Below are 18,184 nucleotides of genomic sequence, written 5' to 3'. Positions count from 1 at the left end.
TAGTGTATTGCAATGAGCGAGGGATACTACGGGAATACAGCGTGACTGTGCATGATGCCGCGGGGCGGGAGGTGAAGAAGCCGGATCCTCGACATTATTATTGAGTGCCAAATTAGAGTGGTCTGCTTTTTCTTTAGCGCTCCCTGCTGGTCAGTGAGTGAGATGGGCTTGCATTATTATGTCAATGTGATGATGTTGGCCATGTTATTTGTGTGTTATTTTGCAGTGTTTCCTGGCGCAAGGTACACCAAATTTAGGTCCCAGCCGGGATGGTGGGTATTAACCAGGGGGAGTATGTAGCCATGCATAATAATGACTGCATACATCTTCCCTGTTGGCAGTAAGTCCTGGTAAGTACAGGCCTGCCAACCGTAGTTATGGAGGTTTTCCCTCACACCCTGGTGTGGTGCCCTGTGTAAGGAAGGGAGTGGCTGTATGCTCTGAGTCCCTGGATAGTGACATCAGAGATGCGCCTGCCCCCTGAGGTATAAAGGGCACAACACTGTCAGTTAGTGTTGTGGTTGCAAGGTGTTAACCAGCAGTTGTGTGAAGCAGCTGGTAAAATGTATGCTACGGCATAAGGGATTGGAGGAATACTTTTGTGACCCTAGTGCAGTAACTAGCGGTAGCAGAGTGACCAATCAAGTCTGTCTAAGCCACACTGTGTCCAGGGACCTGGCGCAGTGGTGATCTCCCTAGGAGAAAGGGAATCCCACTTCAATACGGGAGGGCGTACCTGGCAAAGGGACAGCACGGAGAGATGTGCGGCTAGAGCCGGCAGCTGCATGGGGCAGTCTGCTACATCTCAACCTACAATAAAGATGTCGTGTTCAAAGAAACCCCCACTGTGTGAGTGTGAGATTACTCTGCAGTGGCAGTCACCACCGAGAAGGAGTTCCTCACCAGGACCATCTCCCTGCGGAAGCATAGATCCTGATGAGGTGGAGGCGCTGCACGTGAAGTAAGTTGGACTCGTACCCACTACCTCAGCTACCTGTCCTGATGATATCCTCTATAACACCAAGCGGGAGACTCAGGAGTCCTGTTACTTGCAGGTGCACCACCACACACGACCTTGTAATGGGGACCGGTTAGACCACACGTGCCAATGTGAGATTGGGTGGGTCAGACAAGGGGGGTCCAGCCGTTACATATGTATAAGTGAATTTTAAATTTAAATCATTGTGATTAAGATATTCAATAAACAATAAAAGGGAATCTACCCCTCCATCCCAAATAAAAATCAAATCATCTATATACCGTCTATAAAAAGTGATAAATTGTCGATAGGGATTGTTATCTCCAAACATGTGAACCAACTCCCACCAACCTAAAAATAGGTTGGCATATGAGGGAGCAAAGCTGGTACCCATAGCGGTTCCACGTGTTTGGAGATAAAAAGCCTCATCAAACAAAAAAGAATTGTGAGTTAAGAAAAAGTGTATACAATCTAAAATAAAAGTGCTTTGTGTGAGTGAAAGAGTGGAATGGTCTAAATAAAAGTCAGTGTCAGCAGCAGTGTTTAGTGTTTATGGGTGTAGCATGTTTGTGTGTGTAGAGCTGATGTGTTGTGTGTGTGTGTCTAGAGCTGCTGTGGTGTGTGCGTGTGCGTGTGTGTGTAGAGCTGCTGTATTGTGTGTGTGTGTGTGTAGAGCTGCTGTGGTGTGTGTGTGTAGAGCTGCTGTGGTGTGTGTGTGTAGAGCTGGTGTGTGTGTGTGTGTGTGCAGAGCTACTGTGTTGTGTGTGTAGAGCTGCTGTGTTCTGTGTGTGTTTATAGAGCTACTGTGTGTGTGTGTGTGTGTGTGTGTGTGTGTAGAGCTGCTGTGGTGTGTGTGTAGTGCTGCTGTGGTGTGTGTGTGTGTGTGTGTAGAGCTGCTGTGGTGCGTGTGTGTTTGTGTTTGTAGAGCTGCTGTGTTTTGTGTGTGTGTGTGTGTTTGTGTGTGTAGAGCTGTTGTGTGAGTGTGTGTGCAGCTGCTGTGTTGTGTGTGTGAGTAGAGCTGCTGTGTGTGTGTGTGTGTGTGTGTGTGTGTGTGTGTGTGTGTGTGTGTGTGTGTGTGTGTGTGTAGAGCTGCTGTGTGTGTGTGTGTGTCAGTAGTTTGTGTGTGTGCTGAGCTGCTGTGTGTGTGTAGAGGTGCTGTGTGTGTGTGTGTGTGTGTGTGTGTGTGTGTGTGTGTGTGTACACAGAGGGGGTGGCAGAGTGTGGATATAGATATCTGCAGTGTAAGCGTATATAGAGATGGTTTCATGTATTTACCATTTTATTTTAATAAAAAAATCTATATAACTATACAAAAGTGTATATTATTTATGAAAAAAGTCTACATTTAGCCTATAATAGTAATAATCATTATTGGTCAGTAATGCCCTTTTCTTCGGGGATTATTACTTAATTATAGGCTAAAGAAGTAAAATTCCAGGTATTATTGAAAACCCTGCTCTCTGATTGGTTAAAATTCCGGGTATTATCCAATCAGTAATGCCCGGAATTTTAGCAGCATGCAATGTGTAATTTTCAATGTGTTTATTTCCAGCCAATCAGCTTTCAGAACAGCTGAGACAGGGCAGGGGATTGGTCAGAATGAAGTAACAGCTCTGAGACATGGCAGGGGATTGGTCAGGAAGTATCAGCCACGGGTTGACTCCTCCCCCTCCCGAGCTGACTGAGATTTTCTGAGCAGATTCAGTTGAATTGGGGGGCAGAGAGTCTGCAAAGTTTAGTAAGTGGCTGCATTTTTTATTGTGGCTGCAGTGTGTGTGTGTGTCTGTGTGTGTGTGTCAGTAACAGTGTTTATGGGTATAGCAGCAGCAGTGTGTGTGTGTGTTGTATTGTTGTGTGTGTAGCAGCAGTTGGTGTGTGTAGAGCGGCTGTGTTGTGTGTAGAGCTGCTGTGTGTGTGTGTATAGAGCTGGTGTGTGTGTGTGTCAGTGTCAGCAGCAGTGTTTATGGGTGTAGCATGTGTGTAGCAGCAGAGTTTGTGTGTATAGAGCTGCTGTGTTGTGTGTGTGTGTGTAGAGCTACTGTATTGTGTGTGTGTGTAGAGCTGTTGTGTGTGTGTGTGTGTGTGTGTGTGTGTGTGTGTGTGTGTGTGTGTGTGTGTGTGTATAGCTGCTGTTTTGTGTGTGTGTGTGTAGAGGTGCTGTGTTGTGAGTGTAGAGCTCCAGTGTGTGTATGTGTGTGTGTGTGGCAGCAGTTTGTGTGTGTGTAGATCTGCTGTGTTGTGTGTTGAGCTGGTGTGTGTCTGTGTGTGTGTGTGTACAGAGGGGGCGGCAGTGTGTGGATATAGATATCTGCAGTGTAAGCGTATATAGAGGTGGTTTCATGTATTTACCATTTTATTTTAATAAAAAAATCTATTTAACTATACAAAAGTGTCTATTATTTCTGGAATAAACCTACATTTAGCCTATAATAGTAATAATCCCCGAAGAACAGGGCATTACTGGCCAATAATGCCCTGGCTGGGTTAAAGTCCCTCGCTTCGCCTCGGCCTTCAACTCTTCCAGCCAGGGCATTATTGGCCAGTAATGCCCTGTTCTTCTGGGATTATTACTTAAGTATAGCAAACGGCACTATACATGTATGCACCGATTGCTGCAAATACAATATTTATGCTTTGGTTGGGGGTTAATGAACAAATACAGAAGATTAAAAAATGTATGCCAGTTTCACTATTAAACCACTTTATTATATTGTAAACAATGAACATTTGTGTTCAATGTTGGCACATACATGCAGGTTTTACGTTATGAAGTGAGTGTTTGATGGGGGGGGGGGGGGTGTAGGGAGGTCGTCATTAGGTGTGATCTCCTTGTAACGTTGGGCAAGTCACTTTATCTAACTCAAATGATTACAAGCTCTATAGTGCAGGGACTCGTGCATGTAAAACATTATATGCACATCACTGCATACACTGTCAGTACTATAGAAGTATGGATGTGGTGAGCGCAGAGTCATCAGAATGTATATACAAAACACTCAATTAGTGACAAAACATAAGTGTGATCACCATGAAATAAAAAATGAAAAATAAAAATATAATTGTAGCCCATCTACCCCCCTACCCCCTCCCCTAAGTGAGATTGGGGGGGGGGAGGGTGCTCTTTTCTGCTACACTGATGCTGGTACAGACCTGTAGGTAACAGGAGGGCTGAGCGCTATGCGGTGGTGTGGGGAGAAACAGGACAGGAAGGACAGTGTTCCTTGGTCTCAATTGGTGCAGCGCCTCCATCCAGCAGGGATCCTCTGTGGATGTTCAGGGGATGGGTCCCCACTGATACTCCTCCATACACAGAGACAGGTTATATACAGCATGGTCTTTTCTGGATGGTTTTATTTGCAGTCAACTCACTTATTTCTTATCTCTTGATCATCTCATGCTTCTCTTTCTCTCTCTCTCTCTCTCTCTCTCTCTCTCTCTCTCTCTCTCTCTCTCTCTCTCTCTCTCTCTCTCTCTCTCTCTCTCTCTCTCTCTCTCTCCAAATCAGAGCCCTGACTTAGGCCTAATTATCTTCCCTCCCCACCCCTCATGGGTGGGAGGGAGAGGCTCCCTTGTCTTATCCTTCTTACTCCAATCCTGGGAGTGTCAGACTGAACAAAACAACTGACTAAATTTGGGAGGATGTCAGAATTTATCATCTTTGGGGAGTGTCTCTAACTCTGACTCATAGCAAGCCAGAGCCAGATACAGATTGCCCACACGCAGACAGGGTGTGTTCCAACCAGTATCCACAGATTGACATCTTCAGAAGTTGTTAGGCCCACCCTTGAATACTGATACATCATTCAAGGCTGTAATACACACACAGGCCTAAGGAAGGAATGAACCTTTCCACTGCCTGCACTAACAGGACTGACAGAGGAAAGGCCCAGGGAAAAGAGGCAACTGCCGGAAGGCTATGTTATATAATAAAATAAAGAAAATCAGTTAGAGTAATAATGGGGAAGAAAGCTGATAAGAGATAACAACTATACTCACACGGACAACTGTGAGCTCTTCACATCAAGGTATCTTTAGTTGTGAAGGTATCCCCTCGTATTTTTTCTCTAGGTTCCTAGAGGATAATGTTGGTGGACAATCGCTGTCCTTGTAGTAATCCAGGAAAGGACGACAATCGCAAATGGAAATAAAATATATGCACTTTATTGAAAACAAACGTAAGTATACATGCACTTACATGAAAGGAAAATGCTTCCGGCGCTGGTAGCCGCGTTGAGACTCGCAGGTTCCCCTGCTTCCGTTTCTGGACAGCAGGACCTCAGAGCAGTCGCGAGGGCTATGGTGGCCTTCAGTGGACACAGAAAACTTCACCACCGACAGGGAACTACACGTTTCGGAAAGTATCTCTTGCTTCGTCAGGTTCCTCATATTTTTATTTTTCACTTTATATTTCATGGTGGTCACATTTACAGTATGTTTTGTCACTAATTGAGTGTTTTTTATATACATTCTGATGACTCACCACATCCATACTTCTACTGACATACTGGTCTGAGGATCAAGGGAGGATCCTTTCCTGGTTGAGCTGCAGTTCTATAGGGCCAGTATAATATTGCTATCTGGTTTTATACTGTTATTTGACATTGATTTAATTTATTAGAACCACCACCAATTGGTTGCTATTCTTAGGGGAGAGCCACAGTTACACTTTAAACTGTCAGTACTATGCAAGATAAATATTTAATGATAATAATAATTGCTGTTATTCTGATTACGGTTAATTTTTATAGCTGTTATGTATCCCTTTTAATTGATGTTATTTTTTGTTAGTAATATTAGTGGGAATGATTCTACGTGTACAGTATGAACTATTTTGTAAAAACAATTTTTATGATGTACTTCAAGAGTTAAACTTTAGTGTAAAATGGCTAAAATGAATATAAAATACTTAACACATATACAGTAACTCAGTTCATGTTCAGCAGTCCAGAAATTGCTTTTGTGATTTGTAAGTGTGACGGTTCAGGGGATTCCTGCTTCTCAATGTGTCCCCGTCACCCCTGTTCTCCCTGCCTCTGGCCTTCCTCCACCTCCTTGTTCATCTCTCCCTTCCTCCTCCCGCACCCGTTCCTCTGCATCCTGTCCGGACGCATGCCCAGCCGTCACACGCGTTCCCCGCAAGGTGCGCGCTTATCCCCAAATTCCTGATTCCTCCCTCATGGCACCCCTCTATTCCCTCTCCTGCCATGTTACCTCCTTCAGCTGCTCCTCCTGCCCCGTCGCCGTCCTTGGCGACCGCCCCCGCGGCGCGACGCTCCTCACGCTCCCTGGCACACACTGTGCGCGCGCATCCAGCCCTTACAGAAGGCGCGCGCACACGCTCCACTTGTAGGTCTTCCCTGAGCCCTGGTTCCGCCCCTCATAGTGTGCAAGCCATTTCCCTGTCTGATCTACCTGTCTCCTCCTTTTCTCTTTCTGACCTATCTCTGCAACCCCTCACTCCACCCTCTGCTCCTCCTCTCTCTCCCATTGGTGCTCCCTCCTTTATAATCCCTGTCTGTCCTCTAGCTCATTGCTCTGCATAGCTTCTTGTGACCCCTGTGTGTGCAGTCTCTATGCTTGGCTCTCCTGTTTCTTTCAGTGCTGGTTCCTGTCCCTGTTTACCCCTGGATCTCCCTGGCTTGAACTCTGCTTTGAATTGGATTATCCTGCTTTCTCCTGCCCTTGGACCCTGCATTCGGATACGTTTATGCTGCCTTCTCCTATCCTCGAACACTGGCTTATGGACTTTTTTACGCTGATCTCTATTACCCCTGAACTCTGGCACACGGACATTACTATCTAAACTCTCATACCCAGGACATTGCAAGAATCTGCTAACCTTTTCTCTACAGGCCCGGCAACGCACAACCACACTCCGGGCACGCCCTCACGGCTGTGGGTGCGTGTTATAACCTTACTCACTTCAGTACTGGGGACTGGCCAGGTCTGCGGGCATACTGGCGTTACAGTAAGGAGGCAAAACTGTGTCTTTTAAGAGAATCTTGTCACTCTTGAGATGGTGTGAATTTTTTTTGAGTTTTTAGAAGCTGTTGGCATAACGTAGCTACGAGAATTACAGGTATTGTGAAAAAATTAACTGGATTGAAACCGCCTCTAATAAACCCTTTTAAGCACGGATGGGTCATGCGAGACAATAGTAAGCATATAAATCCAAACGGAAAGGTCTCTTTTAGACACGGATTGACACAACTCGCAGTTACGTGAGTAGGCCCCACAGTGCGTGTTACCGATCAGTCTAAGTTGTATCCAAATCCAGGTCCAGGTCCGGCTGATATTTCTAGAGGTACTTTCTCTTAATCCACTTCTCCAAAGCCTTAGGGCTGTTCTGTAGAGTGTGCGGCCGTGCGCGAGCGCGTGCCTGTGCGAACGCGCGTGCTTGTGCCGCACGCTTTTTGTGTGTGTGCTGAGCTGTGAGCAGGTACTGTGTGTTTATGTTTGTGTGTGTGTGTGTTTGTGTTTGTGTGCATGTATGTGTAATTTATTATATATAAAAAAAACAACCCACTTTGGTAAAAATAAAATATTTATTAACATTGTGTAGACACACACACATACATACATACATACATACATTTCAGCGCTGGTAGCGGCGCGAAAAGATTCTTTCCCCGTCTTCCCCGCTGTCGACCGGATGCACGCTCACTGCCGTGTGCGGCCCTTGTATAGAAGGGCTGACTAACTTCAGCCAATTATAAGTGCCGCGTGTGAACGGCGTAGCGCACGCGGCCACTATATAACAGCCCTTAGCTGTAATATCAGATGTGTTTAGGATGATTGGAGATGTCCTCAGGAGTAAAACAACCCACCGTCTGCTTTGAAGATTCTAACCTGACTTTCAATGACTTTACTGCACAGTATTTTATTTTATATCATTGTTTAGACTTTTCTTGAATTAACCAGACATTAACAACATAATATCCTTATACAATAGAGATAGTTATATAATGTACATACAGTTTTATTTCATCACACACATCTTTTGTGAATAACGTTATTATTGTCACGTGCACTTATATCACTTATATTATATTTCACACTTGGGGTAGCGTTTTTTGTACCTTACTGTATTTTGTGTATACATATACTTTTTACTCAGGATGTGCTAGAAAAGCTGTACAATACAGCAGACATAAGCATGTTAGAATGGGCAAGAAGTAAAAGTTGACACTGTGAGTGCTCATTTGCATGTCATCACCCAGAATCCCTGGCTGCTGTGAAAGCAGTGTATGCCAAGAGATAATGGGGAAAGACTGCATTGTAGCCCTGTCTGAGACATGCAAATGTTCCCACAAGTGGTATTTGTACTTTTTGTACATAGTATGGTGGGTTTTTGTCACTTTTTTACTCACCATAACTTGTTTTGTGTTTGTTTATATTCACTCACTTCAAAGACACTTGTGAACTAGAGAGTTGTTACATTTTGAATATGAATTGGACCCAAATGATAATAATAATGGTGGTATGGGTCATAGTTTCTCAGCAGAAGACAATGTTGTTTATTGCATTCATTACATTAGAATATTGTTGTAACCTCTGCTACCTTCTTGAAATCCAAGCTAAGAATGTTTACAATTCTAGGCTTATGGTCAGCAAATGTGTAATAATTAGTTGCAGTGATGTGATCTTGTAGTAAAAAAGGACAAAATCCCACCAGAATTCCATCTGTAGTTAAACCAATTTTGCCAAATCAATGACGTATGGGTTATCACATTAAAGTGTCCATAGTAAAAGAGTAAATTACAAAGCTCTCAGTAGTTTTAAGTGGATAACATAAAAACCTTAATGGGTTCAACGAAAGGGCAACAACAAAAACAAAAAGGAAGTAAATAATTCAGCACATGAAAGCTATCCCCAGAAAACAGAAGAGAATATAAGTGGAGACTACGAGTGTATGAAGCAAGGGAAACTATATTTGAATTCAAGTAATTTCAAAGCAACTGATACACTTTTTCTAGGTGAAAAAACAAACAAACAAACTTAGGGGGTTATTCATTAAGGTCTGTTACGGGTTAACGCACCTGATCCAACATTAATTCCAATTGTCTTGAATGGGCGTTAACACCAGATCGGTTGCGTTAACCCCTAACGGACATTAATAAGCCTCCTCAGTTTAACAGAATATCTTGTCCAGGAAACTATTTTGTTTTTTGTCCTTTGTCTCTAGAAAGAGCAATCGGAGAAAATAATTAACTACATGGAATGTAAACAGAAAATAATTATTTATTTATTTATTTATAAAATATTTTACCAGGAAGTAATACATTGAGAGTTACCTCTCGTTTTCAAGTATGTCCTGGGCACAGAGTAAAACAAATAATACATGGTTACAAGTACAGTTACATAAATGAACAAGGTATACATTATATACAGAGACATTGCGTGCACAGTTAAAGAAAATATATATTATGAGCGTATGAAACAGTTACAGACCAGATTAAAGTGTGAGACAGCCTTAGATTTGAAACAACTTAAGCTGGTGGTGGATATGAGAGTCTCTAGTAGGTTGTTCCAGTTTTGGGGTGCACGGAAGGAGAAGGAGGAACGTCTGGATACTTTGTTGAGCCTTGGGACCATGAATAGTCTTTTGGAGTCTGATCTCAGGTGATAGGTGCTGTATGTGGTAGGGGTGAGGAGCTTGTTCAGGTAGCTGGGTAGCTTGCCCAGAAAGTATTTAAGGGTGAGACAGGAAAGGTGAACTTTGCGCCTAGACTCTAGTGATGACCAATCTAGTTCTTTGAGCATTTCGCAGTGATGTGTGTTATAGTTGCATTGGAGAACAAAACTACAAATTGAATTGTAGAGGGTGTCAAGTTTGCTAAGGTGGGTCCTTTAAACACAACATTTCATGTTTTTGAACCAACATTTTTAAATAATAGTATGCCAGACAGGTAAAAATAGCAAAAAAGTATAAAGTACACTGTACTATACTGTATTTAGAATTTTCACAAATTGGTGCATTTTTCAAAATGTTATTTTTAGCTAGGTCTTAAAGCGGCATAACATAGGATGGAAGCAGGGGGTCTCCGGACCTGAACCCCATTCATGTAAGCGCAGAGGATCCCCTGCTTCTGGAGATACACATCTCTGTAGGAGCTGCCGGTAGCCATTCCGCTCAGCTACCAGAGTTAATGTAATGCTGGTGTTTCAAAGCTCCTGCGCCCTGCAAGCAATAAGAAGCCATGACATCAGCTTCGCCTTCTTAATGGCCCGCGTGACGTGGAACTTTAAAGTTTCTGAGATACTGCACTTGCTTTGGAGGTATATACTGTTTGTTGGAAAGCAGTGGGTCACCGGAGCTTAAATTAATGAGGTTGAGTTCTGGAGACCGTCTGCTTCAATCCAATGTTAAAAAGTTAGAAAATACAACATTTCTTGGATTTCTCCTTTAAGAGGAGACCTTTGCATCATTCATTTTCAATTTACGCATTTCAACAGCATAATAATATTATTGAATCTATAATTTCACCCTGTCCCAAATGCATTTGCTCAATCTCTGCCATACAATGCGATTCACCCTTAATGTGTCAAGAACAGGTAAGAGCCCAACTTGATCTAATTGTTACAGATGTAGCCAGCATTATTGTAGTGTGTGGCGTGCTGCATATACAACACGCCAGTGTGAGAAGTTAGCCTTGTTTTGAATCAGCCACACATAAGTAAAGGGCGGAGCTATCCTTCCATTTCACCGACGGGAGCACCCCACCGGTTGAGCAAACATTGACTAGATCTGTATGTTGGTCTAATGCATCCTCATTTGGATGTATGTACATACATATAGTTCATCAAAGGACTAATGTGCAGTCCCACTTAGCAACAGTTATTAAAGTTTCAACAAAAGGAACGCATTCCGCCATATACAGTAACATGTTCTCTACCATCTTTAGACTTGGATGATATTAATTAGCTCTTAACTGGACTGTTGCAGGGTCAAATGCAACAACACGTGTGTTTCTGAATTGGCTTGTTCCTGTGCTGACTGCTGTTGGATTAGGAGCTGGACTTACTATTGTAATAGTAGTTGGTTTTGCCTTACTTGTCTTTCATCTCGCTCTCCCTGCTGTTGGGCCTGCTCGCATAAAAACTCTAAAAAAAGTTCAATTTTTTTTGGCCATTTGAGCGGCCCATGCATCCAAAGTCCCACTTCTAACACCATATGTTGCAAGGTCAAATGCAACAACACGTGGGTTTCTGAATTTACTTAATTATTTAGCCTCCAAAAAAATATGGCATACAAAAATAATACAGCTTTTTTTTAGTAAACATAAACAAATAGAAAGATTAGTCCTGAGCAGGGCTTTTCCCTTTTCCCAACAAGGGCTGTTCAAAGTCCAGAGTCTCAATATAGCAAACAGGTATTATGAGAAAGCCAGGCCTTTACAGCAAGCAGTTTTCCTCCAGCATTCCAGTGTGTCTCACTGGTTCAGACAGCCAGGCATGTGTGAGCAGCCTGGGTTTTTAAAGTCCCTTAACGAGGCAGCTGGGACCTGACCAATTAACCAAACCTTTCCCCGGCTGAAATTTCACCTGGCACTGCTGCACTGCAGACCTACACATAGTTCTGCCAGGCATAGGGCTAGTGTCTTATATTTACTTTGTTACATAGACATTACCTTAAGTTAACATTTTGTTGTCAATAATCCAGCTTTGTGGATCTGGGTCTTATTCTTTTCTATAAACCTTTTTTACTTGATTGTTCTGTATTAATAGAAAATGACACCAATTACATAAATATAACTGTAGAATTAAATGTGTGTTGAACATGTTCCATAAAAATCTTTAATATGACAATGTATTCCCAAGTACCGTATTCATCTTGACTTTTTTCAAATGCAATTGTCTTTATCAGTACTTAGATTAAACATACGACATACTGCAAATATTTCAGTGCTCTACATTCCAGAGCGCTAACCTCATGTCACCTCCAGACTGAGCAGTCAAATGCATGTTGTCTTGATCAGAGTTGATTGGACTACCAATGATCTTTAGATTGTCAGATAGAACACAGAGTTTTAACAAATCTGAGTTTATTTTGCCGAAGCTAACAGCAAATCAAACAATAGATACAGTACAAGTGATACAACATAGGGATTCGGGGGCAAGGGGGAACACCTAGATGGACTCGTTCCTCTGAATGCCTTTGGAGGAAATCTTACACTCTCGCAGACTTCCTTCACTACAAAGTTATGCTATCCTGTTTCAACTTTGCCCTCTCTCAAGCTAAACAAACCTAATTTTCTTCACTAATCAACACGCACCAATCTAACCCACGCCGACTCTTCTCTGTCTTTGACTCCCTACTCAGATCACCCTCTGCTGCCCGATATTCTTCCTCCATCTCACCTCAGGACATTGCTGACTATTTCAAGGTGGTGGAATCCATACGTGAGGACATCCCCTCTGTATCCTCCTCCCATTCTACAGCTCCTAACTCTCCTCCTGCCTTCCTTGACTCTTTTTCTTCTGTCACAGAGTAGGATGTGTCACTGCTGATCTCTCATTCTCCCTCTACTACCTGTCCTCTTGTCCCCATTCCCTCCCATCTCCTAAAATACCTTGCTCCTACTATATTCCCTACACTCACATGCATTTTTAACTCTTCCCTCTACTCTGATACCTTTCCCTCCTTCAAACTTGCAACAGTTATACCATTACTCAAAAACAACAAGCTTGACCCTACCTGTCTTTCTAACTATCAACATGTCTCCCTCCTGCCTTTTGTCTCTAAACTCCTTGAACGTATTGTATTCTCTCGCTTGCTCCATTTCCTAAACACATATTTTCTCCTAGACCCTCTACAATCTGGCTTCTGCACTGCTCACTACACTGAAACAGCCCTCACTAAAATAACTAATGACCTCCATACTGCCAAAGACAGATTTCATTACTCTCTGCTCATATTACTCAACCTCTCTGCTGCATTTGATACTGCGGATCACCCTCTTTTCCTTCACATTCTCCATTCTCTTGGTATTCATAACAAAGCTCTATCCTGGATCTTCTCTTTCCTCTCCCCTCATACTTTCAGTGTCTCTTCTGCGAACACCTCCTCCTTTATTGATCTCTCTGTGGGTGTACCCCAGGGCTCTGTCCTGGGACCTCTTCTATTGTTTCTGTACAGACTCTCCCTAGGTGACCTAATCACATCTCTTGGGTTCAAACATTACTTCTATGCTGATGACACACAAATTTACTATTCAACCACTGACCTCACACCTGCTGTACAGACTAAAGTTTCTGAATGTCTTTCTGCTATATCATCCTGGGTGGATCTCCCCCAACTTAAACTTAACATGGCAAAACTAGAGCTCCTCATACTTCCTCCCAAACCTGGCTCTACTACCTCCTTCCACATTACTGTTGGAAGTACTGTCATTCACCCTGTAGCAGAAGCATGCTGCCTAGGGTTTACATTCGACTCCTCTCTCACATTCTCCTCTCACATTCAAAAGGTAGCTAAAACCTGTAGCTTTTTCCTCCGCAATATTACAAAGATACGCCCTTTCCTCTGTTGTTCGACTGCTAAAACTCTGACACAGACCCTCATTCTCTCCAGCCTGGATTCCTGTAACCTCCTGCTGTCCAGCCTTCCTGCCTCTCACCTGTCTCCCCTACAATCTATCCTACATGCTGCTAAACAGAATCACTCTACTCATTCCTAAATCTGTCTCCGCATCTCTCCTGCTGAAATCCGTCTCCTGGATTCTTATCAAATCCCGAAACACACACTCAACTTTCCTCCTCACTTTTAAAGCTTTACACTCTTCTGCTCCTCCTTTAATCTCAGCCCTAATTTCTCACTATACATCATCCCGACTATTGCGTTCTGCTCAAGGATGTCTTCTCTCTACCCTTCTGTATCTTCTCCTGCCTTAAACCTTTCTCACTGACTGCCCCACACCTCTGGAATGCCCTTCCCCTCAATATCCGAGTAGCACTCTCTCTATCCACCTTTAAGACCCACCTTAAAACACACCTGCTTAACGAAGCCTATGAGTAGCTCCATGGCTGATAATTTACACCTCATACATAAACCTTGGGCCCTTGCAGACGCACTTACCAGAACATCCTCCTACTTTCTCTGTACGTTCTTCCTACCAATCAATTAGATTGTAAGCTCTTCGGAGCAGGGACTCCTTTTTCTAATGTTAATTTTATGTTTGAAGCACTTCTTCCCATTATGTGTAATTTGTATTATTTGTTATTTATATGATTGTCATGTGTATTACTGCTGTAAAGCGCTATGTACATTAATGGCACTATATAAATAAAGACATACATACATACAAAACCTGGATAGACTAGATGCCAGGTACTGCCATAGCCAAGGTGCCTCTGGAATTCTTTTTAGTGGAGGAACTAAAAGCTATTTTTTCGACCACGAGCAGCACAAAAGAAATAGTCTTTTGTGGAACAATACAGGTTCTGGGGGCACCTATTCCAGATAGGTGTAGGGTAAAGCCATAGCTTGCTAACATCCCCGGACCATTTTAGGGGTTCATCAAAAAAGGATTATTTTCCCGAATTGATGCGTTCTGAACAGGACTTGTAGGCTTCTTTCTTAGGGTCTTCTGCACACAGCCTTGACACCGGCTGTACGAATGCAGGTAACTTGATTCACACTGGACGCAGGTCTCTGAGCACTTGCACTCACAGGGACAAAAGAGAGTCCAAGTGTCCTGGTCCAGTTAGCAATTATACCCTTTACCAATTAGCAGCAAGACTCTCAGTCTGGCTGTTAACAATGGGATCTCATACCTAGACCCAGACCTAGACTGGTAAGGGGTTAATATATAATTCTGACTCCTTAGCATACAGTACCTAATCCAGTCCTTGCTGGCCAAAGTAGCAATAGAGTGGGCTTCGGATTTGGGGAACTGTATTTGAACATATTTCAACATATTTGTTTGATCAGTAAGAAAACACTATTTTTCTCTGGAACCACAGCTCGGCCTGGGGCTGCGGGATTTACTGGTGATACCAAAGAGCTGAAACGAGAGTCAGACAGTGTTAGTGCCTATGCGGCTGGACCAATTCTCTCATCATGGCAAAAAGGGCTGGGGGTCAGCCGTCACACATGTAACCATTACAAATGACATTGTTTTATCTACTGAATAAAAAGTATTACTGCCACTAACTAACATTAGGTGTTCTGATCCTATGTGCTATCCAGCAAAACCCATATTTCTGAGTCTGGATGGCAGTAACTCCATAGTTAGTTATGACCTAACTAACATCACGTTAAATCCCTGCATTAACTATATTGGAGCTCTGGCTATGCATTGTTAAGGGAAATGCTTATTTTGCATATCATTAGCACTAATATAAATTATTCTTAATGCAATGCCATTCCTTTCCAAAATTGTGATTTAGGCTAGGTCACGCTGCCTGCTGCAGCGCGCGCTATGGCGTGTGAAATACTCTTTGACAAAGTGTCACCGGCACGAAACACGTCAGAGGATTGTGTTGTTTAGTGTTATCTCCAGGCACAATGCCTGATTAAATTCTTCTGTATTTTAACCCGCCTCCAGTCCGGATTCATTTTTGCAGTGCTTACTCTTTCTCTCTACATAGTATCTAGTTAAGTATGTAACAGACCGGTGTGCATCTGGGCCTTAATGCTTTGCTGAGGAGGTAATATTGCAGGTAGGGAGCCAAAAATCACAAATATTTCAGATGCACGAGTGCTGTAGCGACAAATGGAGCAGAGAGGCGACCGCCGTCTGCAGAAAAGGGGTTAACATTTTAAGATTCATAATGCTCCATGGATTTTTTTCTAATGCATGTTTGATGTTTGATGCTAGACTGCTAAAACAAAGTCAGATGTGCCCAGTTTTAAAGTTTGAGAAGTTTCTGTTATAGCACTATAAGTGAACTATGAATCATGTCCTTAATTTGCTTGTTAAGCACTGGCAGATTAAAGAAAACAATTTTGTTAATGGCATTGCTGGCAGCAAAACTTTTAAAATGTACGTGAAAGCCGAAATGGCATAATTTTTCATTCAAAATTCTCTGCATTATAACAGCGGGAAATACATATCAAAATGGTGCAATTTGCTCCAAAACACAGAGTAAATATTTGCCTCAAGTCGAGAGACTATGTATGAATATTTCAAATAATTAATCTTACTTTTCGCACAAATCTCTTTGGAGCAGAGACTAACACCACCTAAACCTGGCAGATTTATTTGGCGCAAAGAGAGAGTCCCGTTATAGGTGTGCAGGGTTAAAAGGATGCAACTTTCACCGGTTTTGGAGCAATGACGTGAAATTAATATTGCAGCTGGTAAAAATAATAAAAAGTGTGTTACTAACACACAAATATGTAGGTATACATCAACGGTTTCATCTTAAAAAAAGCAGTTAAATCTTGTGATAAATCTCAGATTACAGGTGTAACAGGTTTTACTCCACCCTCTGGTAGATCACGCTATTACAGGGTGTCATGTGCTGGTTACCTGCTGGCTCACAGAAGCTCTGAGGTTCCGTCGTTGTTAGTGGGGAAGACAGGACAGGCTTTTGGGGTGATGGTTTTACAAATAATTAAAAAAAAATGGCTCGTTTTTCTTCACTCGGCATTATCTGTTTTTCTCTAGCCAAATTTCGGCAAAAAATGGCGATTTTTATGTTTGCGCTGCTCTCTGCATAGGCCCCACAGAGTAACAATATAGTTTGGCAAGTTGCAACACTTATCAACGTTGTTGCTATGGTTGGGATTAGTTAGAAATTTGCTATTTAATTTCCGTGAGTGTTTTCTGACTCTTTCCTTAATATGAAAATTGGATTTGACTAACTATATTTTCATGCTCAGATATGAATGACCAAATTTACATTCAATGTGAGTCTAACATTTTCTACAGCTTCTTGTCCTTGTTTGTTTCAGTGTTTTGTTAGTTTGTTTTGACAATCTTTTTAAAAGTTAAAGACTTCACCTTTTGGAACTATTTGAAATTACACTATATTTTCACTAGACTTTCCGCCTATATTGGCCTGGATATGTTGATTAGTTTTTAAAATACTATGCTTAGCAACAATTTGTTTATGCGGATGATGTAGTTTTTACACGTAACATGTAATGATGTCTGTATAGTACAGGTAATGTAATGACGTCAACACAGGTGTATACTCACTTTAGATTGTATTTAAGCGTGTGTTAGTATTGCATAACATTATCTTGACAAAGGTCCAAGTTGCGGGTCGAAACGTCAATTCTGTCCAATAAATGATTTTTCACTTTTGAAATAATAGTCCTCTGGATTGCTGCTGTTTCTCTTCCATGAAAAATAAAATACACTTTAAAAAAATATTATACATTTAAGTAATAAAATGTCTCTTACCGTTTTAAGTATTTTTGGGCTATCTTAAAACTCTGCGATACCATGCTCCACTATGCAGAATAAGAGTATGGGGGGCCCACCTTCTGTGGGTTACAACAAACTTTATAGCACTCTACAATCTTAGAGAAGTCTTGTGGAAAGCTACAAAGTAACTGGCACTACCAAGGATCTTAATAACTACAGATGGCTGTGGAATATGTGCACAAGGCAAACAAGACACGCAAAAGCGCAATATTAATCTGACAAGCTTTGCCAGAATACATCAAATCCAGCTAACTTCTGGAAGGTCATCAACAATATATTACAGCCTTCTAGCCATCAACAACCATGTAATATTATTAAGGAGGATATTACGCTGACACATCCCACTGACATTGCAAATGCATTCAAAGAATACTTTGTGTAGTGTGCTACTAACTTATTAGCGAAACGCAACCCGAACTACAAACATGAACCTCATTCTGGGAGAAATACTATAGCCCCAAACTCCCCAAAAACTGCTCACAATTTTCAATTTATCCCAGTATCTGAAGAGGAAATTACACAAGTGCTCCTCAAATGAAAACTAAGCAGCCAATGTGGACCTGACCTACTGCAATCTAAGTTCCTATGACTTGGTGCCCCAGCTACTGCCATACCACTTGCTTCCCTAATCAACTCTATTTTGTCTGCAGGTCATATCCCTAAGACCTGAAAAACTGCCAGAGTTGTCCCAATCTTCTAAAGTGGGGACAAAAACATTGCCTCAAACTACAGTCCAATCTCTTTCTACCAATACTATCCAAAGTCATGGAAAAATTTCTTCATTCCCAATTAAGCAATTACTTTACCAAGACAAATTTTCCTAGCC

The sequence above is a fragment of the Ascaphus truei genome, chromosome 1 (genome assembly GCF_040206685.1).
Source record: "Ascaphus truei isolate aAscTru1 chromosome 1, aAscTru1.hap1, whole genome shotgun sequence".
In the NCBI taxonomy this organism is placed as follows: Eukaryota; Metazoa; Chordata; class Amphibia; order Anura; family Ascaphidae; genus Ascaphus; species Ascaphus truei.
The sequence above is the reverse complement of the archived record's forward strand: the minus strand, read 5'-3'. Positions refer to the sequence as shown.